The following is a 23,230-nucleotide window of genomic DNA, read 5'->3' on the forward strand; positions in this document are numbered from 1 at the left end:
CGTTTTGCACTCGCGTGAGAAAAATCGTGCGTGTTTGGTACCCAAACCCGAACTTCTTCACAGAAGTTCGGGCTTGGGATCGGTGTTCTGTGGATTGTATTATTTTCCCTTATAACATGGTTATAAGGGGAAATAATAGCATTCTGAATACAGAATGCAAAGTAAAATAGCACTGGAGGGGTTAAAAAAATAAAATAAATAATTTAACTCACCTTAATCCACTTGCTCGCGTAGCCCGGCATCTCCGTGTGTCCCCTTTGTTGAAGGACCTGTGATGACGTCACTCCGGTCATCACATGGTACGTCACATCATCTTTTACCATGGTGATTCACCATGGTAAAAGATCATGTGACGTACCATGTGATGATCGGAGTGACGTCATCCCAGGTCCTTGAACTATAGTTAATGCTCACCACAGGTCCTTCAACAAAGGAGACACAAGGAGATGCCGGGCTATGCGAGCAAGTGGATTAAGGTGAGTTCAATTATTTTTTATTTTTTTTAACCCCTCCAGTGCTATTTTACTTTGCATTCTGTATTCAGAATGCTATTATTTTCCCTTATAACCATGTTATAAGGGAAAATAATAATGATCGGGTCTCCATCCCGATCGTCTCCTAGCAACCTTGCGTGAAAATCGCACCGCATCCGCACTTGCTTGCGGATGCTTGCGATTTTCACGCAACCCCATTCACTTCTATGGGGCCTGCGTTGCGTGAAAAATGCAGAATATAGAACATGCTGCGATTTTCACGCAACGCATAAGTGATGCGTGAAAATCACCGCTCATGTGAACAGCCCCATAGAAAAGAATGGGTCAGGATTCTGTGCGGATGCAATGCGTTCACCTCCCGCATCGCATCCGCGCGGAATACTCGCTCGTGTGAAAGGGGCCTTAGGCCCCTGTCACCCAGGCACAGCAGGGGTTCATTCACGGCAAAAGGGGGTTCTTGTCACCCAGCAATAGAACAGAGGATTTTGAGAGATTTAGGCCCCTGTCACCCAGGCACAGCAGGGGTTCATTCACTGCAAAAGGGGGTTCTTGTCACCCAGCAATAGAACAGAGGATTTTGAGAGATTTAGGACCCTGTCACCCAGGCACAGCAGGGGTTCATTCACGGCAAGGCGGGGGTTCTTGTCACCCAGCAATAGAACAGAGGATTTTGAGAGATTTAGGCCCCTGTCACCCAGGCACAGCAGGGGTTCATTCACGGCAAAAGGGGATTCTTGTCACCCAGCAATACAACAGAGGATTTTGAGAGATTTAGGCCCCTGTAACCCAGGCACAGCAAGGGTTCATTCACGGCGAAAGGGGGTTCTTGTCACCCAGCAATACAACAGAGGATTTTGAGAGATTTGGGCCCCTGTCACCCAGGGACAGCAGGGGTTCATTCACGGCAAAAGGGGGTTCTTTTCACCCAGCAATAGAACAGAGGATTTAGAGAGATTTAGGCCCCTGTCACCCAGGCACAGCAGGGGTTCATTCACGGCAAAAGAGGGTTCATGTCACCCAGCAATACAACAGAGGATTTTGAGAGATTTAGGCCCCTGTCACCCAGGCAAAGCAGGGGTTCATTCACGGCAAAAGGGGGTTCATGTCACCCAGCAATACAACAGAGGATTTTGAAAGATTTAGGCCCCTGTCACCCAGGCACAGCAGGGTTTCATTTACGGCAAAAGGGGGTTCTTGTCACCCAGCAATACAACAGAGGATTTTGAGAGATTTAGGCCCCTGTCACCCAGGCACAGCAGGGGTTCATTCACGGCAAAAGGGGGTTCTTGTCACCCAGCAATACAACAGAGGATTTTGAGAGATTTGGACCCCTGTCACCCAGGCACAGCAGGGGTTCATTCACGGCAAAAGGGGGTTCTTTTCACCCAGCAATAGAACAGAGGATTTTTAGAGATTTAGGCCCCTGTCACCCAGGCACAGCAGGGGTTCATTCACGGCAAAAGGGAGTTCATGTCACCCAGCAATACAACAGAGGATTTTGAGAGATTTAGGCCCCTGTCACCCAGGCACAGCAGGGGTTCATTCACGGCAAAAGGAGGTTCTTGTCACCCAGCAATACAACAGAGGATTTTGAGAGATTTAGGCCTCTGTCACCCAGGCACAGCAGGGGTTTTGTATACGCCAAAAATTGTAAAATGTCACCCGACAATTGAAAATAAGAATTTTTTCAATTTAGGGCACTAAAATTGGCACTTTTTGTGCTTAAGAGCATGGCAACTGCTCTGCAAACAAATGTTGATAGGGAAATAACTTAAAATGAAATAAAATAATTAAAAATTACAAATTATTAACCCTTCAACTCAGAGAATGAGGCGGATATGGAGTCGGAGGTTGAGGAGGCGGTGAATGTGGTGTTGTAGGTGGAGGCAGCAATGGAGGAGGAAGAGGTAGCCAGCAATGTTATATATATTTTTTTTTATTGGGGTAGGTAGCCCCCAAAATATTAGAACAAATAAAAAAACAAGAAAACAAAGAATCATTGCACTTGACTTGAGTACAAGAATGTATGTTTGATTGTGGTAAAAATGTCTATTCTGCACAAGATATAGACAAGTCTTGTGGGATCCAAGCCTGGTTCATTTTAATGAACGTGAACTTGTCCATTTTGGCTGTGGACATGCGGCTGCATCTGTCTGTAATGACGCCTCCTGCCGTGCTAAATACACGTTCAGTGATTACAATGGGCTGCATGGCTGGCCAGCACCTCCAAGGCATACAGGGCAAGCTCTGGCCATGTGGACAATTTGGAGACCCAGAAGTTGAATGGGGCAGAACCATCAGTCAGTACGTGTAGTCGTGTGCACAGGTACTTGTCCCCCGGCGTCAGTCGGGAATGCTCTCAGGAGTGCGTCTACCAGCGTGCGCCTGTAGTCGTGCATCTTCCGATCACGCTCCAGTGAGGGAATTAAGGACGGCACATTGTCTTTGTAACGGGGATCCAGCAGGGTGGCCACCCAGTAGTCCGCACACATTGAAAAGTGGGCAACTCTGCAGTCGTTGCGCAGGCACTGCAGCATGTAGTCGCTCATGTGTGCTAGGCTGCCCAGAGGTAAGGACAAGCTGTCCTCTGTGGGAGGCGTATCGTCAGCGTCCTCCGTATCCCCCCAGCCACGCACCCATTATCACACACCACCAGGCCGGGCTTGAGGCTCACTGGCAGCAACCACTCGTCGGTCTGTTGTTCTATACCCTGCGCGGTGTGGGGCCTGCCCCCTAAACACATTAGTTTCAGAACGGCCTGCTGACGTTTACCCCTTGCTGTGCTGAAGTTGGTGGTGAAGGTCTGTTGCTGACCGGATGAGGAGGTGGTAGAAGAGGAGGAGGAAGCCGAGTAGGAAGAGGAGGCAAAGAATGATGCCCTGCGATCCTTGGCGGCGGAAGGACGTGCGCCAAACAGCTCTCCGCCTGGGGCCCAGCCGCCACTACATTTACCCAGTGTGCAGTTAGGGAGATATAGCGTCCCTGGCCGTGCTTACTGGTCCACGTATCTGTGGTTAGGTGGACCTTGCCACAGATGGCGTTGCGCAGTGCACGCTTGATTTTATCCTATACTTGGTTGTGCAGGGAGGGCACGGCTCTCCTGGAGAAGTAGTGGCGGCTCGGAACGACGTACTGTGGGACAGCAAGCAACATTAGCTGTTTGAAGCTGTCCGTCTCCACCAGCCTGAATGACAGCATTTCAAAGGCCAACGCTTTCTCTTAAAGGTTTGTGAGATGGAGAGCTGAACGCTTCCGTGTGACATGGTGGAGATGCTTGGTGACGGAGGTGGTGTTGTTGGTGGCACATCCTCTGTTTGCTGGGCGGCAGGTGCCAACGTTCCTCCAGAGGCGGAGGAAGAGGCCGAGGCAGCAGCAGAAGAGGGAGCAGGAGGTGCCTGAGCCTTTTCTTGGTTTTGAAGGTGCTTACTCCACTGCAGCCCGTGTCTCGCATGTAGATGCCTGGTCATACAGGTTGTGCTAAGGTTCAGAACCTTAATGCCTCCCTTCAGGCTCTGATGGCACAGCGTGCAAACCACTCGGGTCTTGTGGTCAGCACATTGTGTGAACAAGTGCCATGCCAGGGAACTCCTTGAAGCTGCCTTTGTTGTGCTCGGTCCCTGTTGACGGTGGCCAGTAGCAGGTGAACTGTTTTGGCGATGGCTGCTCTGCTTTTGCACCCTGCTCCCGCTTTTGCTACGCTGTTGGCGCGGTTTCGCCACTGCCTCTTCCTCCGAACTCTGAAAGTCAGTGGCACGACCTGCCACTGCCTCTTCCTCCGAACTCTGAAAGTCAGTGGCATGACCTTCATTCCATGTGGGGTCTAGGACCTCCTCGTCCCCTGCATCGTCTTCCACCCAGTCTTCCTCCCTGACCTCCTTTTCGGTCTGCACACTGCAGAAAGACGCAGCAGTTGGCACCTGTGTTTCGTCATCATCAGAGACGTGCTGAGGTGGTATTCCCATGTCCTCATCAGGAAACATAAGTGGGAGTGCATCAATGCATTCTATGTCTTCCACCCCTGGGGAAGGGCTAGGTGGATGCCCTTGGGAAACCCTGCCAGCAGAGTCCTCAAACGGCATAAGAGACTGCTGCATGACGAGGCTCAGACAGGTTCCCCGATATGCACGGGGGTGATGTGACAGACTGATGGGCATGGGTTTCAGGCGCCACCTGTGCGCTTTCTGCAGAAGACTGGGTGGGAGATAATGTGAACATGCTGGATCCACTGTCGGCCACCCAATTGACTAGCGCCTGTACTTGCTCAGGCCTTACCATCCTTAGAACGGCATTAGGCCCGACCAAATATCGCTGTAGACTTTGGCGAGGTAGCAGGTTCTGTAGGACGTGTAGCTGTGGCAGAACAGAGGCTCCACAAACACCACCACCACAACTGCGTCCCTTATTAGATGTTTGCCTCATAGCGTTCACAAAGCAAAGTCAAAAGTGGTTAAGTATGTTAAAAATAATTAACCGCCAATATAAACTCTGATGTAGGGTATTGCACTCTATTATTCTTTTTTTTAACTCCATATGACAGTGGTATTTGTGGCCTAAATGTGACAGCCACCTATGCACGTGTAATCACAGATGTGCAGTATATGAAAAAAAAGTTTCTTTTAACAACAGTAATCTACAGTAATAACCTTATTTGTGTCCTAAATGTGACAGTCACCTATGCAAGTGTAATCCCAGATGTGCAGTATATCAGAGGGATTTTTCACCACAGTATCCTAAAAGCCTTATTCAGGAGGTGCAGTAGACATCGCTTATCTAGACTTTAGTAAGGCTTTTGATACTGTCCCACATAGAAGGCTTATCAATAAATTGCAGTCTTTGGGCTTGGACTCCCATATTGTTGAATGGATTAGGCAGTGGCTGAGGGACAGGCAACAGAGGGTTGTAGTCAATGGAGTATATTTAGACCAAGGTCTTGTTACCAGTGGGGTACCTCAGGGATCTGTTCTGGGACCCATATTGTTTAATATCTTTATCAGCGAAATTGCAGAAGGCCTCGATGGTAAGGTGTGTCTTTTTGCTGATGACACAAAGATTTGTAACAGGGTTGATGTTCCTGGAGGGATACACCAAATAGAAAAGGATTTAGGGAAACTAGAGGAATGATCAAAAATCTGTCAACTAAAATTTTATGTTGATTAGTGCAAGATAATGCACCTGGGGCGTAAAAACCCAAGAGCAGAATATAAAATCAGTGATACAGTCCTAACCTCAGTATCTGAGGAAAGGGATTTAGGGGTCATTATTTCAGAAGACTTAAAGGTAGGCAGACAATGTCATAGAGCAGCAGGAAATGCTAGCAGAATGCTTTGGTGTATAGGGAGAGGAATTACCAGTAGAAAGAGGGAGGTGCTCATGCCGCTCTACAGAGCACTAGTGAGACCTCATTTGGAGTATTCTGCTCAGTACTGGAGACCATATCTCCAGAAGGATATTGATGCTTTGGAGAGAATTCAGAGAAGAGCTACTAAGCTGGTACATGGATTGCAGGATAAAACTTACCAGGAAAGATTAAAGGACCTTAACATGTATAGCTTGGAAGAAAGACGAGACAGAGGGGATATGATAGAAACTTTTAAATACATAAAGAGAATCAACAAGGTAAAAGAGGAGAGAATATTTAAAAGAAGAAAAACTGCTACAAGAGGACATAGTTTTAAATTAGAGGGGCAAAGGTTTAAAAGTAATATCAGGAAGTATTACTTTACTGAGAGAGTAGTGGATTCATGGAATAGCCTTCCTGCAGAAGTGGTAGCTGCAAATACAGTGAAGGAGTTTAAGCATGTATGGGATAGGCATAAGGCCATCCTTCATATAAGATAGGGCCAGGGACTATTCATAGGATTCAGATATATTGGGCAGACTAGATGGGCCAAATAGTTCTTATCTGCCGACACATTCTATGTTTTCTATGTTTCTATGTTTATTTGTGGCCTAAATGTGACAGTCACCTATGCACGTGTAATCACAGATGTGCAGTATATGAATTTTTTTTTTTTTAACAAGAGTAACCTAATAGCTGTATTTGTGGTCTAAATGTGACAGTCACCTATGCACGTGTAATCACAGATGTGCACTGTATCAGAGGGTTTATTCACCACAGTATCCTATAAGCCTTATTTGTGGCCTAAATGTGACAGTCACTTATGCACGTCTAATCCCAGATGTGCAGTATATTAGAGGCTTTTTTCACCCCAGTAACCAAAAAGCCGTATTTCTGGCCTAAATCTGACAGTCACTTATGCTTGTCTAATGCCAGATGTGTAGTATATTAGAGGGTTTTTTCACCCCAGTAACCAAAAGCCGTATTTCTGGCCTAAATGTGACAGTCACTTATGCTTGTCTAATCCCAGATGTGCAGTATATTAGAGGGTTTTTTCACCCCAGTAACAAAAAGCCGTATTTCTGGCCTAAATGTGACAGTCACTTATGCACGTGTAATCCCAGATGTGCAATATATTAGAGGCTTTTTTCACCCCAGTATGCTAAAGCCGTATTTATGGCCTAAATGTGACAGTCACTTATGCACGTGTAATCCCAGATGTGTAGTATATTAGAGGCTTTTTTCACTCCAGTATGCCAAAGCCATATTTATGGCCTAAATGTGACAGTCACTTATGCTTGTCTAATCCCAGATGTGCAGTGTATTAGAGGGTTTTTCACCCCAGTAACCAAAAAGCCGTATTTCTGGCCTAAATGTGACAGTCACTTATGCTTGTCTAATCTTAGATGTGCAGTATGTCAGAGGCTTTTTTCAGTCCAGTATGCCAAAGCCGTATTTATGGCCTAAATGTGACAGTCACTTATGCACGTGTAATCCCAGATGTGCAGTATAACAGAGGCTTTTTTCACCCAGTATGCCAAAGCCGTATTTATGGCCTAAATGTTACAGTCACTTATGCTTGTCCAATCCCAGATGTGCAGTATATTAGAGGCTTTTTTCACCCCAGTAACCAAAAAGCCGTATTTCTGGCCTAAATGTGACAGTCACTTATGCTTGTCTAATCCCAGATGTGCAGTATATCAGAGGCTTTTTTCACCCCAGTATGCCAAAGCCGTATTTATGGCCTAAATGTGACAGTCACTTATGCACGAGTAATCCCAGATGTGCAATATATTAGAGGCTTTTTTCAGCCCAGTATGCCAAAGCCTTATTTAAGGCCTAAATGTGACAGTCACTTATGCATGTGTAATCCCAGATGTGCAGTATATCAGAGGCTTTTTTCATCCCAGTAACCAAAAAGCCGTATTTGTGGCCTAAATGTGACAGTCACTTATGCACATGTAATCCCAGATGTGCAATATATTAGAGGCTTTTTTCACCCCAGTAACCAAAAAGCCATATTTGTGGCCTAACTGTGACAGTTACTTATGCATGTGTAATCCCAGATGTGCAGTATATCAGAGGCTTTTTTCATCCCAGTAACCAAAAAGCCGTATTTGTGGCCTAAATGTGACAGTCACTTATGCACGTGTAATCCCAGATGTGCACTATATTTAACAGATGTATTTAAATTTAGACATGCAGATAGCCTGTGCTGGTGCACTGTCGTTGCATAAAATGGCTGCCGATCATGTATTGATATTGACTAACTGAAGAAAAAAAAGTTCGTTTTCAGCAGTAGTTGGCTCAGGGCAGGCTTAAAAAAATTGTGCACTGCACCCACAAAACACTTTTGCTGTAGATCGCTGAGTACAAAAAACAGTTCTTGATAAGATTTCTCCCTGATCTCTCCCTCACAGCAGCTGCAGCCTCTCCCTACACTAATTCGAGCAGAGTGACGGGCGGCGCTACGTCACTCCAGCTTAAATAGTGGCTGAGTCACATGCTGCAGTTGGCCAATCACAGCCATGCCAATAGTAGGCAGGGCTGTGATGGCCTTTTGGGGCAAGTAGTATGACGCTTGTTGATTGGCTGCTGTGCAGCCTTTCAAAAAGCGCCATAAAAATCGCCGAACACCGAACTCAAACCCGAACTTTTACGTAAATGTTCGGGTCCGGGTGCCGAAAACCCTAAAGTTCGGTACGAACCCGAACTTTACAGTTCGGGTTCGCTCAACTCTATACATAACCTGTATATATATATATATATATATATATATACTTACAATGCAACCAGTTGCCACCATTTATTTTCACCAGTTATGTCCATAGACCTCTGATGCCAATAGGATAATCATGTAATGTACTGCAGCATGTCTACAGATTCACACCACTATATCAGTGATCATGCCCTGGATACTTAGATTCACAATGTTAAAGGGCATCTGTCAGTAGTTTTGTAAACTGGCTGACCTGTTACATGTGCACTTTGCAGCTGAAGGCATCTGGTCCCATGTTCATATGTGCCCAAATCGCTGAGAAAAATGAATGGGGTCATTTACTAAATGATATACGCCAGTCACTGACGTATATCTGTCGCAGATTGTGGCGCAACAGTTATATGCGCAGCAATCTGCGACTTTTCCCAACTCACTCCAGGTCAGGAGGCATGTTTTGGGCAGGGAAGGGGACGGGCCAACAGGCCTGTCTAATTTATCATTTTCTATGCCTGTTTTAGGCGTCGAAAATGGTCTAAATTTATGCTAGCAAGGAAGCTGGCTTACATTTAGACCGAGGGTGGATGGCTGGCGTCTCTCTTAATAAATGACCTTTTGAATTTGTAATATATGGAAATGAGCGTCTAGCAGTAATGGGGGCATTGCCTTTACACCTTGAGGCTCTGCTATCCCTGTAACTGCTGTGCCCTCTCCACTTTGATTGACAGGGCCAGGCAGTGAAAATGTCCTGATGCCTGGCCTTGTCAACTGGAGTGGAGAAGATGCAGTAGAGAGGGTTGAGCCTCTTGGTGTAATGGAAACTCCCCCATTGCTCCTAGAGGCTCATTCGCATATAATAAAACATATGAACATGGGACCAACACAGATGCCTTCAGCTGCCAAGTGCACATGTAACAGGTCAGCCAGTTTTTATAGGTACAAATCTGCTGACAGATGCCCTTTAAAACTGACATTCCTTTATAGCTCCCCATCATAGATAGGACTGGTTCCTTTCTCTCCCATCAGTCCTGAACAGAGAAACAACAATACAAATAATTATTATTAAATGGAAAGCCTCTGCCATAAAATAGTAGATCATATCACAGTAAAACAGGCAATTGCATTGCCTGAGAATGGACATCTATCTATCTATCTATCTATCTATCTATCTATCTATCTATTTATCTATCCATCTCAATAAATTGTGCATTACAGACCTATGTATGAGGCATTAAAATAACCATAAAACCTGAAAAAGTGAGCAATTCTACTGCAGAGCAGGTCTCTGGTGATCATGGTACTTTGGCTTCAATATATTTGTACATACTGTACCAATGTCTTTTAAGTATTTTCCTATTTGCAGTAAACAAGCCTAACTGGCTTTCCTTGGTATTATAATCATAAAATAATTCAATTTCCTGTTAAGTGAAAATTGCACCTAATCTTCCTTTCCTGCACAGAACAGTGAATACAAATAATCCTGGATTATAAAAATATAATTAAAATTTGCTAATTTAGCCAGCACTTTGGTGTATGTCTCCACGGTATGTCGGCAGAGATGAAGCACACTTTCAGAGGGATTGCTGTGGAGGATGTTCTGTGGTAGTAGGGGCAGCTGGAGACTGTCCAGGAGGAAGAGAAAGCATGTAAAGCAGTTCATTAGGAGCTCCGTAAAAATACTGACAGGATTAGTCAGGCAACACGAGAAATCATGCAGGTAATTTATTTCTCATATCTCACTTGTTGAGCAGAATACAACTAAATCTGAATATTATCCAGATATTCAAACTATCCATCACATCCCTCACACATATCTCCACTGTAATCCGTCAGAACATTATTTATTGGGTATGGCCTATCCATTGCTCCTAAGAACAGGCAAATTGCTTATTGATGAATGCGTCCATGAGATCTCACATTGAACATGGCTGGGAAAAGAGAGCTAATGTGATGAGCCATGTCCTAAACATTCATAACCCAGCGCCTGAATGAATCTCTGCCGGGCTCGGGCATTGAGTAACCAGTAACGGGTGCATGCGCACTGCATATCACTATGCCTCAGCCCACAGTGGGCAATATACTGCGCATGCCCCGGCCTGGTGGTGAAAGCGCACAGGCGCTGGATTACGAATGGAGATGAGAATGGTGGTCTATAAAATAGAAGAAAATAGTTCCAGCACTTAAAATAAAACTCAGTTGCACTTTATTTCTTCTTGTAGCATATAACTCACATGGACACAAACCTTCACCCCAGCATGGTTGATGCGTTTCGAACACAGGTGTGTTCTTAGTCGTAATGACTAAGAACACACCTGTGTTCGAAACGCGTCAACCATGCTGGGGTGTAGGTTTGTGTCCATGTGAGTTATATGCTACAAGAAGAAATAAAGTGCAACTGAGTTTTATTTTAAGTGCTGGAACTATTTTCTTCTATTCTCTACAAGAGTGATTTGCTTGGCTCGTTCCATGCACAGGGCTGTGGATTGTGAGGTGAGCTAGATTTTCTTTAATGGACTTGTCTATAAAATGTCTGCAGATGGAAGGTCATGTGACTACTAGGCATAACATGTCTCCTCCGTTCGTATCCACTCTATCTGCCATCAACACTTGTTCTGCTGGGAGTTTAGAACAGGCGCAGTGTGTTTGACTGGAGGAGGCTGAGTGATGTGTCTTCTGCTCACATGACCCTCCAACAGCAGCCATCTTATTGACAGGACCTCTGTGTGGACAGCACAAAACATCTGGCAAACGAGGGAGCATATTTTATAAAATATAGAAAATGGTGCAGATTTTCAAAAAAGACTATATTAGTAAGTGTCATATAAACATCTTGAAAACACATTGGTGAACAATTGCCAGAAAGTGGCCAACCCCTTTAAGGTTTCAGCTACACTTTAATCACTATTGTGCCCAAGGACTGCAGTGTAGCGGTGCCAGCATAGAAATGAATGGAGTTGCAGTGTGATTCACACGTGTGCCGCAAACCCAGAATCACAAAAATTCCCACACTGCTGGAGTTTTTGCAATTCTGGAGACGCAGTCATGGCAAGTACAGTGTCGGACTGGGTTGCCTAGGGCCCCACCAGTAAAATTTATCTTGGGATGCATTCAAATATTTCCTGCTCACACAGCTCCCTACAGCAGCAAAGCGCTACAAGTTGATTGATTATTGGGGTCCCTGCAGCAACTTTGAGAAGGTGGGTCACTTGGAAAAGAGGATACTGGTTGACTTGCCCTTGTACCTATAAGACTTGTCAGCCATCTGATCACATCTATAGTAATAAACTGGGTAGTTTCTTAAATAATCTAGCCAGTTTTTTATATGAACTTATACTAGTTGAGGTGCTGTACACTGCTTATCTATAGGTAGTGCAGTAAGCCTACAGTGTTATGTACTACTTGTGCAGGGGGTGGTACACTAGTGGCCCTTCTTGCTCAGGGGCCCACCGGGGATTCACCTGTACTCCTGGGGGCCAGTCCGAGCCTTCAAGTATGATAGTCACTGCAGTCCCATTCATTTCAATGCTAGCACTGCTACACTGCCATACTTGGGTGTGACAGGTGTTGCATGACCAAGATCACCGTGTAGCTGAACCCTAATTGATAGAAATACTAAATTAGAAATTACCCTATATTGGTTCAAAATTCCCTATCAGGACATTTAAGAAAATGGTTTTTAAAACCAGACGACCCCTTTAACGCCATCTAGCAGAGTCACAGGTTCCTGTAATGGGCTGGTTCCAACAACAGGGGCGTAGCTAAAGGCTCATGGGCTCTTATGCAAGAGCTCAGCTTGGGCCCCCCATCCCTCATTGCTTTGTGGCCAGGGGCAGGGAAGCACATAGCCTTCATGCTGCCTGAGGCAAAAATTGAAACGGCACCCCCTTCCCCCCATGCCAAATTCCTGACCTAACCCCTTCCCTCCAACCAGAGGTGTAACTTTACCTGCATGCACTTTCTTTAATAGCGGTGTCTTCTTATGTAGCACAAGGGTCTTTGGGCCCCCTCAGGCTCCTGGACCCAGTAGCGACTGCTACCTCTGCACCCTGTATAGCGACTCCCTCTAAAACTGAAATACAAGAGCAGAAAAAAGGAGATTACAGACTTCTTCTATATACAGTAAGGCAGGCTCGGACTGGTCCACAGGGGTACAGGTGAATCCCCCTTTGGGCCCCTGAGCAACGTGGGCCTCTAGTCTCCTACCCCTGCATAAGTGGCACATAACACAGTAGACTTACTGCACTACATACATATATTCAATGTACAGCACCTCAACCAGCCTATGTTCATATAAAATAGTATAGACACAATCAGAGCTGAGATGTCTTCGAGGTATAGAGGAAAGCTAGCCAGTATCTCTATTTCCCAGGACCTACTTTCTCAAAGTTGCTGCAGGGACCTCTCATATTTAATCATCTGGAAGCATCTTGCTGCTGTGTGAGCAGGTAATATTTGGATGTATCTGTACGGTGGGCCCCCAAAATAAATTTGACTGGTGGGCCCTAGGCATCCCGGTCCAACACTGCAGTAAAGTACTTGTATGAACACATCCTGTAAGAAGCCTTAACAACGGAAAGCTTTTTTCCACAGCTAGGTTCCTTGCTGGCTAGAAACAGACGGAAACTATTTACAATTGTCAAATATATTTTACTAGACTCTTTTGACCGGTTTGCAGAGGATTGCCTACTCACTTTCCATTCTTTTGACCTGAATTGGTGTTTTCTGGAGAAGCACTGTCATTCGGCTACATAACTGTCCTGTAGTTGTAGTTATCTCCTCCTTTGACCCATCAGAAACTAACTACATGTAATGATACTGTTCCATTTTTATCTGGTCGGTCTTTGTTCCAATCTCACTTAGCAGCATAAAACGTCTATATAATAGAGGCTTTTATAGTGTTTGGAGCCAGCTTGGACAGGACAAGCCAGTAAAACTTCTGTTACAGAGAACACATGTAGATAGCATCTTGCATCTGACTTTAGTGGAATGGTCAAAAATTGAGGCCAGACACTTCCAATATTTCAGTCTGATTGTGTCCCTGAGCTTTTACCATTCATCCTCTTTCCACGGTCACTCAGACAGCGGAAAGTACAAAAAAAATCCAAAGAGACCAGGCTTCGGTGCACTCATGGAGCTATAAATAAAACTAGAGTCTTAGGCTGCAAATAGCACACAGGTACAGATAGGAAACCAGCAGGAGCCGAGCATCTGGTATCCTAAGGAGCTGAATTTAAACCTCAGCTCTTGGAAACATCTGATCCTCTGCACAGAAGGCTGATTGTTCAGGAATTATCTTTTTGTGGCACTGACACAAATGTTTACTCTGCTGAGTGCTGAGTACACATATGTACCTTATATCTACAGCAGTTTATACACTGGTGACCACGGGGCACTGGCTGACTGTGGCTAAGGTGCCTTACTGCCTTTTGAACTGCAGCTGACATTTGAACAACGTTGCTATTAACAGCTCCATGATTGCAATCACAGATCTGATGAAGAACAGTCAAAGAGTGGATTCCCAGGGTGAATGGTAGGGAAGCTTGTGATCAGGGCCATTTCTAGGGAATTTTTCCAACAGGGCAAACGTTAAAAAAGCACACACACCCCACACACCTTAAAGGGGTTGTCTCACTTCAGTAAGTTGCATTTATCATGTATCAGTATTACACATGATAAGCTAAGATACAGTGGTTCAGCCGGCAGTATAATACACAGCCTTTGGCTGCTATCAGTAATATTTCCACTGCATTTCCAGTAACAGCCTTCCTAGCACACAATGACATCACACAGATATGCTACTTTGACCTTCTCATCATGGCCAATTTTTCCAGACAGGTTTAGCTTGGCGGGAAGTAGCCGCTAAGCCTGCCGGTCTATTAACCACCTAGAACATGACGTCACTTTCTGCTGCTGCTGTTGAGATGCCAGTCACGCCATCCGTGGGCAGGGCGTAGTGGAATAGGTGGAGGTTAGGGGCGTTGCTAGGGTTGAAAAAGATCCGAGGCCTAAGCCCCAATGAATATGGCCCAATTATCTAAGTCCCCCCCTCCCCCACACCGCATTTTGCTGTACTTGCTATACAGCCCCACATACCTCTTACATCCAGTGACGTCTCCTTTAATGTAGATGTTCTCTTTCCTCATCTTCTCCTTTCAGACCTTCAGACCAGACCATCATTTTTCAGCCATTTTTCGTCTCTGCAGTTTGACAAAAAAAATCTTAGTTTACTACTTTTCCATCATCCTCCCATCTTCTGGACAAATCATCCTACTAACCCCAATACTGTGCAGCTGTGCTCCCCAATATTATACTGTAGAAACCGATAAACCCGCTGATAATACAAGTACCACACAGAGACCCCCATATAAAATACCACTTCTTTGTGGCCTCAGTAGAAGCCCCCATAGTGTTCCTCTCCCCCCTTCCCTCATATAAAATACTCTTTCTTTGTGGCCTCCGTAGATGCCCCATAGTGCCCCCCAATAATGTGCCAGTAAGAAGTGCCCCCATAGATCCCATAGATGCCCCCCAATAATATGCCAGTAAGAAGTTCCCCCATAGATTCCCCCCAATAATGTGCCAGTAAGAGGTGCCCCCATAGATGCCCCCAATCATGTGCCAGTAACAAGAGCCTCTCCATGCCCCCCCAATCATGTGCCAGTAACAAGTGCCTCTCCATGCCCCCCCCTCAAATCAAGTGCCTCAAGTATTGTCCCGTATAAAAATAAAAAAACACTTATACTTACCTCCATGGCAGCGATGCGATGCAGGTCTATTCCGGCTTGTCTCCCATGCTGTATGGCTCAGGCAGCACGATGACGTCATCGTGCCACCTGCAGCGGCCTCTGATAGTCTGCGGGCTTTGTGGCCAGCAGCCTATCAGAGGAACAAGGAAGGGAGACGCCTCTCCCTCCCCTGCGACAGCACAGACATCTGTATCGCTGTCCTGAGGACGGCGATACAGATGACTATGGAGATGAGCGCTCCACAATGGAAGCACTCATCTCCTCCAATCTTCTCTCCGACCGTTGGCGCTCCCCTCTTCTTGCTAGAGACATTCGCCCCGTGCTGTAGAAACGGTCCTGCTTGTGATCACATCAAAAGCTGAGGAACCAGGTAGCGAAAGGGTAAAACCAGCTCCTGTCCTGAAATCCCAGCACTGACGGGGTTGCATAGCATTATATTGATTTATGATGCTATGTAAGCCTACTTTCACATTAGCGGTTTTTGTGGATCTGTCATGGTTCTGCAAAAACGCTTCCGCTACCATAATACAACTGCATGCATCCGTCATGAACGGATTCGATTGAATTATGTCATCCATAGCCATGACGGATCCATCATGAACAACATTGAAAGTCAATGGCGGACGGATACATTTTCTATTGTGTCAGTGAAAACAGATCCGTCCCCATTGACTTACATTGTGTGTCAGGACGGATACATTTTGCTCCACACCACATCGCCCTATGCCAGGTCCCAGCCTGTCTATACACACATCGACAACCCGCAATCTCATTTGATGGAAGACAGAGGGAGTCCATTACCGCTTACATGCAGCAGGCATCATTGCCCACGGCATGTAAGGAATTAAACAGCCAGGATCGGTCCTCCTGCCGGTCCGGGCTGTTAGAGAAGGAGCGCGACTCTCATGTGAGAGCCGAGCCCCTGCTCTCTGCTGCCCGGGAGACCCCTAAAAAGGAGGCGCTCCAGCCTAAAGCCCCTTAGTGACTGCTGTAAAAAGGCATATTGGTGGGTCACTAAGAGGTTAATGGAATGTCATTAAATGTGTTTCTAATATTACTATGTATAATTTTTTGCTGTGATTACAAAACATTGCAAATAATGATGATAATGCAAATAGGGGTTGCTAGTTACACCATTCTCTCACATGAAATGAAATTGTGTGAAAGCACAGTGAGTCTTTAACCCCTTCCCGACCAGGCGGACGTGACTTGCTGCCCAGTGCCGTACTATTACGGCTCGCTGATCGGGCGGGTGCAGGAGATGTATGCGCCGGCATCAGTGAAAACACAGATGCCAGCGCATTAACCCTTGACATGCCGCAGTCATCACTGACCGCGGCATGTGCGATGTGTGGAGAGGGAGAGAGCTTCCATCGGGTCCCCGCGCTGCTCTGACGGGGACAGCCTGTGATATCCAGCCCCCTGGATCTCACAGGAAGCAGGCTGTAAGTGTATTACACTGTGTAATACACCTACAGCCAATGCATCACAATACAGAAGTATTGTGATGTATTGTAAAGGGGATCAGACCCCCAAAAGTTGAAGTCCCAGAGTGGGACAAAAAGTAAAGTGAAAAAGAAGTTACGCGTCCGTAACAACCTGCTCTATAAAAATGCCACATGACCTTACCCCTCAGGTGAATACGGTAAAAAATAAAAACGGTTTTAAAAAGCCATTTTTTGTCACCTTACATCACAAAAAGTGTAATAGCAAGCGATCAAATAGTCATATGCACCCCAAAATAGTGCCAATCACACCGTCATCTCATCCTGCAAAAATTATTTACTAATTAAGACAATCTACCAAGAAATAAAAGAAACTATGGCTCTCAGACTATGGAGACACTAAAACATGATTTATTTATTTTTTGTTTAAAAAATGATATTATTATTGGGGGCGGAACCTGGCCGTGGTTGCAGATGGCTTTGTGAAACCTCGGCTACTCCATACCTAAGCGAACATAACCAATTTTACAGCGGTGACACACTCCAAAACGGTCAAGTAACGGAGAGACAGAGGTCCTGACCCCCCCGATACACCGAGAACCCAAAAGAGCCAACAAGCTACGCAGCGTTTCCTCAAGAAGAAAGCCCTTCACTCACCCTAAGATGGCAGCGGCAGCAGCATGTGCTGAGGAAGGAGAGGAATCTGATGCGGACAGCTCGCAGGGGGATGTAGTGGAATCTCGGGACCCCTTACCGGTGTCGAAGTCCTTCCTAACCAAGGTACTGGGGCAGGCACTCGAAAAAGCCATAAAGCCAGTATTGGCCGATATAAAATCAGAGATTACACAAATGGGGCACAGAGTGGAGACGCTCGAAACTGCGACGCAGGAGCTAGTAACACACTTCACAGGATTGGCAGACTACCTCGACATGCATACCGCAGAGCTCAACAGAGCGATGTTAATGCTAGAGGACCAAGAAAATCGCAGCAAAAGACGAAACATTTGCATCAAAGGACTGCCAGAGTCCTGGGCCTCTGAGTCGCTGCGCAAAGTAGCTATGGAAATTTTCGCTGACCTGTTAGGCCAGGAACCAGCTGCCTCGATTATAATTGAACAAATCCACAGGGCCTTGAGACCCATACCGAAGCCGAACGAAAGACCCAGGGATGTGGTCTGTGACTTGCTTTCCTTTGTGGACACTGCCCGCATAATGTCCTCAGCTAGAGACAGAAGGCAGATCACATATGATGGAGCGGACATTGCACTTTATCAGGACATTGCACCTTCCACGCTTGCAAAATGGCGCATCATGAAACCTCTACTTGATGCACTGAGAGCGCAAAAAATCCCATACGTGTGGCTATATCCCTTTGGCATCTTGATCCTGAAAAACGGGAGACGCATAGCGATTCACATCCCAGAAGACCTGGAGAAAGCCTGGTAGGCTATAGGAGTCCACCCGATAGAACTTCCTTCGTGGATGCCGATAGCTCAGCCTGCAGACCTACCGCAACTCACACAAGTGGAGCCCTGGAAGAAAGTACTGAAGGCAAAGTCCAAGTTAAACAAGGCAGTATCCAGAGCGCATTCCCCTCCACCCTGAAGAAGGAACCAGGGGTTAAAGATCTCTGATTAACAAGACATAATTGTCCCTTGTTATTCACCAACCCACGTGGAGCTTACCCACATTGAGGATCTGGGCTCTGAACTTTGGGCCTATACTTTTCAACTTGCCAGTTCTTATTAATAGCCTTGAAAAGTTACTGTAGTTCCGGTTTACTACTAAAATGTTGCGTGTACCTCCGGTATACCTTCCTAAGTGTACGTCTAGATAGAAATCACCCTCCCCTCCCTCTTTGTTAACCCTAACTCTAGAATTGGGAATATCACTACCTCCCCCCCACACCCATTTCCACCCCCCCCCCCCCACTACTACTCAAAAAAGGAAGGAGACAAGATCAGCATAATTAGCAGGGTCACTAACCAGATTCTAAAATATAGCTTGGTTTACACGCTTGGGGTACAACGACCAAGCTAAGTTTCTTATCTCCACCCCGACTTCATTTCATTACCCCCCCCTTCCCCTCTTGAATTAGCAGATCCAGTTAAATATTATCTGTTGAATAAGTTTATTGCTGTATTGCTCAGTACTTGCATTTTTATATTTTCTTTTCTCTCTCTTCTCTCTCTTTCCTCTTTACCCCCGCACTATTTATTATCCCCCCTCCTCCTTCCCTCCCTGAAAGGTACACAAACCTCTCACACTAGTAGCGGAGTCCTTAACTCCCTCATATCCTCATTGCTAGAAAAATCAAAAGATGACAGAGGTTAAGATAGCCACTTTCAACGTCAAGGGTCTTAACTCGCCCCAAAGCGAGGTCAGGTGATGCTTGCGCTACAGAAAATGGGCTCCCACATAGTCTTTCTACAAGAAACCCATTTACGTCAGAAGAAAATGCCAAAATTGCCATTCCGCCCATTCAACCAATGGTTTCATAGCACACACCTCAGCTTCCAAGGGAGTCTCTATTGCCATACACCATTCCATACCATTTTTACTAAATCAGCAGCTTACAGATGCTGAAGGTAGACTCTTGGTTTTGAAGGGGGAAATAGCGTCATGCAAATTCACCTTAGCTAACTTGTACGCCCCGAATACAGCTACTGTACAATGGCTCCTTAAAGCCTTAGACACTATTAAACTTTTTGCAGAAGGTCCGGTGATCTTGGGGGCGGATCTCAACCTGGTATTGAACCCAGAACTTGATTCATCCACATCCAAGTCACACATTGCACAGAAACATATTAGTAGGCTACACAGAAAGCTGCATGATATACAACTGATAGATATATGGAGAAACCGCAACCCCACAGTTAAAGACTACTCCTTCTTTTCCAACCCACATGGCTCATACCAGAGATTAGATCATACACTGCTCAAAAAAATAAAGGGAACACTTAATCAACACAATGTAACTCCAAGTCAATCACACTTCTGTGAAATCAAACTGTCCACTTAGGAAGCAACACTGAGTGACAATCAATTTCACATGCTGTTGTGCAAATGGGATAGACAACAGGTGGAAATTATAGGCAATTAGCAAGACACCCCCAATAAAGGAGTGGTTCTGCAGGTGGTGAACACAGACCACTTTTCAGTTCCTATGCTTCCTGGCTGATGTTTTGGTCACTTTTGAATGCTGGCGGTGCTTTCACTCTAGTGGTAGCATGAGACGGAGTCTACAACCCACACAAGTGGCTCAGGTAGTGCAGCTTATCCAGGATGGCACATCAATGCGAGCTGTGGCAAGAAGGTTTTCTGTGTCTGTCAGCGTAGTGTCCAGAGCATGGAGGCACTACCAGGAGACAGGCCAGTACATCAGGAGACGTGGAGGAGGCCGTAGGAGGGCAGCAACCCAGCAGCAGGACCGCTACCTCCGCCTTTGTGCAAGGAGGAACAGGAGGAGCACTGCCAGAGCCCTGCAAAATGACCTCCAGCAAGCCACAAATGTGCCTGTGTCTGCTCAAACGATCAGAAACAGACTCCATGAGGGTGATATGAGGGCCCGACGTCCACAGGTGGGGGTTGTGCTTACAGCCCAACACCGTGCAGGACGTTTGGCATTTGCCAGAGAACACCAAGATTGGCAAATTCGCCACTGGCGCCCTGTGCTCTTCACAGATGAAAGCAGGTTCACACTGAGCACATGTGACAGACGTGACAGAGTCTGGAGACGCCGTGGAGAACGTTCTGCTGCCTGCAACATCCTCCAGCATGACCGGTTTGGCATTGGGTCAGTAATGGTGTGGGGTGGCATTTCTTTGGAGGGCCGCACAGCCCTCCATGTGCTCGCCAGAGGTAGCCTGACTGCCATTAGGTACCGAGATGAGATCCTCAGACCCCTTGTGAGACCATATGCTGGTGCGGTTGGCCCTGGGTTCCTCCTAATGCAAGACAATGCTAGACCTCATGTGGCTGAAGTGTGTCAGCAGTTCCTGCAAGACGAAGGCATTGATGCTATGGACTGGCCCGCCGGTTCCCCAGACCTGAATCCAATTGAGCACATCTGGGACATCATGTCTCGCTCTATCCACCAACGTCACATTGCACCACAGACTGTCCAGGAGTTGGCAGATGCTTTAGTCCAGGTCTGGGAGGAGATCCCTCAGGAGACCGTCCGCCACCTCATCAGGAGCATGCACAGGCGTTGTAGGGAGGTCATACAGGCACTTGGAGGCCACACACACTACTGAGCCTCATTTTGACTTGTTTTAAAGACATTACATCAAAGTTGGATTAGCCTGTAGTGTGTTTTTCCACTTTAATTTTGAGTGTGACTCCAAATCCAGACCTCCATGGGTTGAAAAATTTGATTTCCATCTTTTTATTTTTGTGTGATTTTGTTGTCAGCACATTCAACTATGTAAAGAACAAAGTATTTCAGAAGAATATTTAATTAATTCTGATCTAGGATGTGTTATTTTGTGTTCCCTTTATTTTTTTGAGCAGTGTATATTAACATCTACCTCTCTTTTGCCTGTTTCTAGTGTTGCCGAGATTGGGAACATCACCATCTCTGACCACGCACCCTGCCACGTGACCCTCACCCTGGCATCTCTACCAAGAAGAGAGTGGAACTGGAGACTCAACGAGTCCCTGTTGAACAACAGGCTACAATCCGAACAGGTCAGGTCTCAATTAGAGATGTATTTCGGGATCAATTCCACCGCACACAGCATTACCCCTATTGTATGGGAAGCCCACAAGGCATATGTTAGGGGATAACCAATATTAACCGGACAGAATGATATAAAAAAAACACGGACCCACATAATAATCACCAAAAAATGAAACTGACTTCTCCCGGAAGAAGCCAGGTTTACTGGCGAAATGGCGTTGGGTCAGGATTTGGCCGATAGATCTTTGCACCATTCAGGGTATGTTTTATTGTGTTCCTTTGTGTTCCTTTCATCTCAACCTCAATCTCTATAATCACCTCCTTTGCATTGTGTTTGGGGCGTTGCTGCTATGAGGTTTTGAGGCATGCTCTTTCAGCTAGCATTCTTTTTCCCTGTAATTTTGTGCACTGATCTCCTGGCTTCTCCTTGGGTCCTGCTCCTTATCTGTGTGTCCCGCCTTGTGCTGCCTTTTTTATAATACATGTATGTATTGTTCATATATATTTACAATAAAGCTTTTTGGATTTCCATATATACGAAAGTCAGTTTCATTTTTTGGTGATTAATATGTATGGGGATGTTTTATCTCTTTAGGCACCAGGGTTAAAAAGGAGCACCAAAAGGCTTTAGATTCAATACTAGCTCAAATAGCAAGGGTGGAAAAGCTAAACAAACTATCTGCAAGCAGAGAGAAACAAGGGGAACTCACGGGGCTTAGACTGCAACTGAACAAACTTCTAGCTCAGAAAGTAAGGAAACAGATGTTAAATTTCCAACACAAAGTATACGCCCATGGGAACAAAGGGGGTAAACTGATGTCCTCATTACTGAAAAAGGCCAAAAACGTAACATACATCCCCAAAATAAGAAGAACAGATGGCAATGTTACCCAGGATACGCCTGAGATAGCAAAAGCCTTCCAAAAATTTTACGCGGGGCTATACAACCTTAACCAAATAAAATCCCCAGACCAAGAAAATATTAGACAGACACACATCAAATAACTCCTACACTCCCTTAAGTTACCGTCAGTACCCCCTGACGACACAGATTCACTGACTAACCCCGTCACGATGGAGGAAGTAAGTTCTATTATATGGAGCTTCCCCCCAGGTAAAAGTCCGGGACCGGATGGTCTGCCCCTACTGTATTACAGGAAATTTCAGGATATCCTGATACCCCGATTCACCGATGTGTGTAATGCGTTATTGCAGGGAGGTCACCTTCCTAGACAGACACAAGAATCGTATGTCACACTTATTCACAAGGTTACAGACCAATTTCCCTCTTGAATCTGGACCTAACGATCTGGGCTAAAATTCTAGCAACTAGACTAAGCAAAATACTACCCTCCTTAACCACCTCAGCCCCCAGTGCTTAAACACCCTGAAAGACCAGGCCACTTTTTACACTTCTGACCTACACTACTTTCACCGTTTATTGCTCGGTCATGCAACTTACCACCCAAATGAATTTTACCTCCTTTTCTTCTCACTAATAGAGCTTTCATTTGGTGGTATTTCATTGCTGCTGACATTTTTACTTTTTTTGTTATTAATCGAAATTTAACGATTTTTTTGCAAAAAAATGTCATTTTTCACTTTCAGTTGTAAAATTTTGCAAAAAAAACGAGATCCATATAGAAATTTTGCTCTAAATTTATAGTTCTACATGTCTTTGATAAAAAAAAAATGTTTGAGTAAAAAAAAAATGGTTTGGGTAAAAGTTATAGCGTTTACAAACTATGGTACAAAAATGTGAATTTCCGCTTTTTGAAGCAGCTCTGACTTTCTGAGCACCTGTCATGTT

Source organism: Bufo bufo, chromosome 1 (genome assembly GCF_905171765.1).
Source record: "Bufo bufo chromosome 1, aBufBuf1.1, whole genome shotgun sequence".
NCBI classification, from domain to species: domain Eukaryota; kingdom Metazoa; phylum Chordata; class Amphibia; order Anura; family Bufonidae; genus Bufo; species Bufo bufo.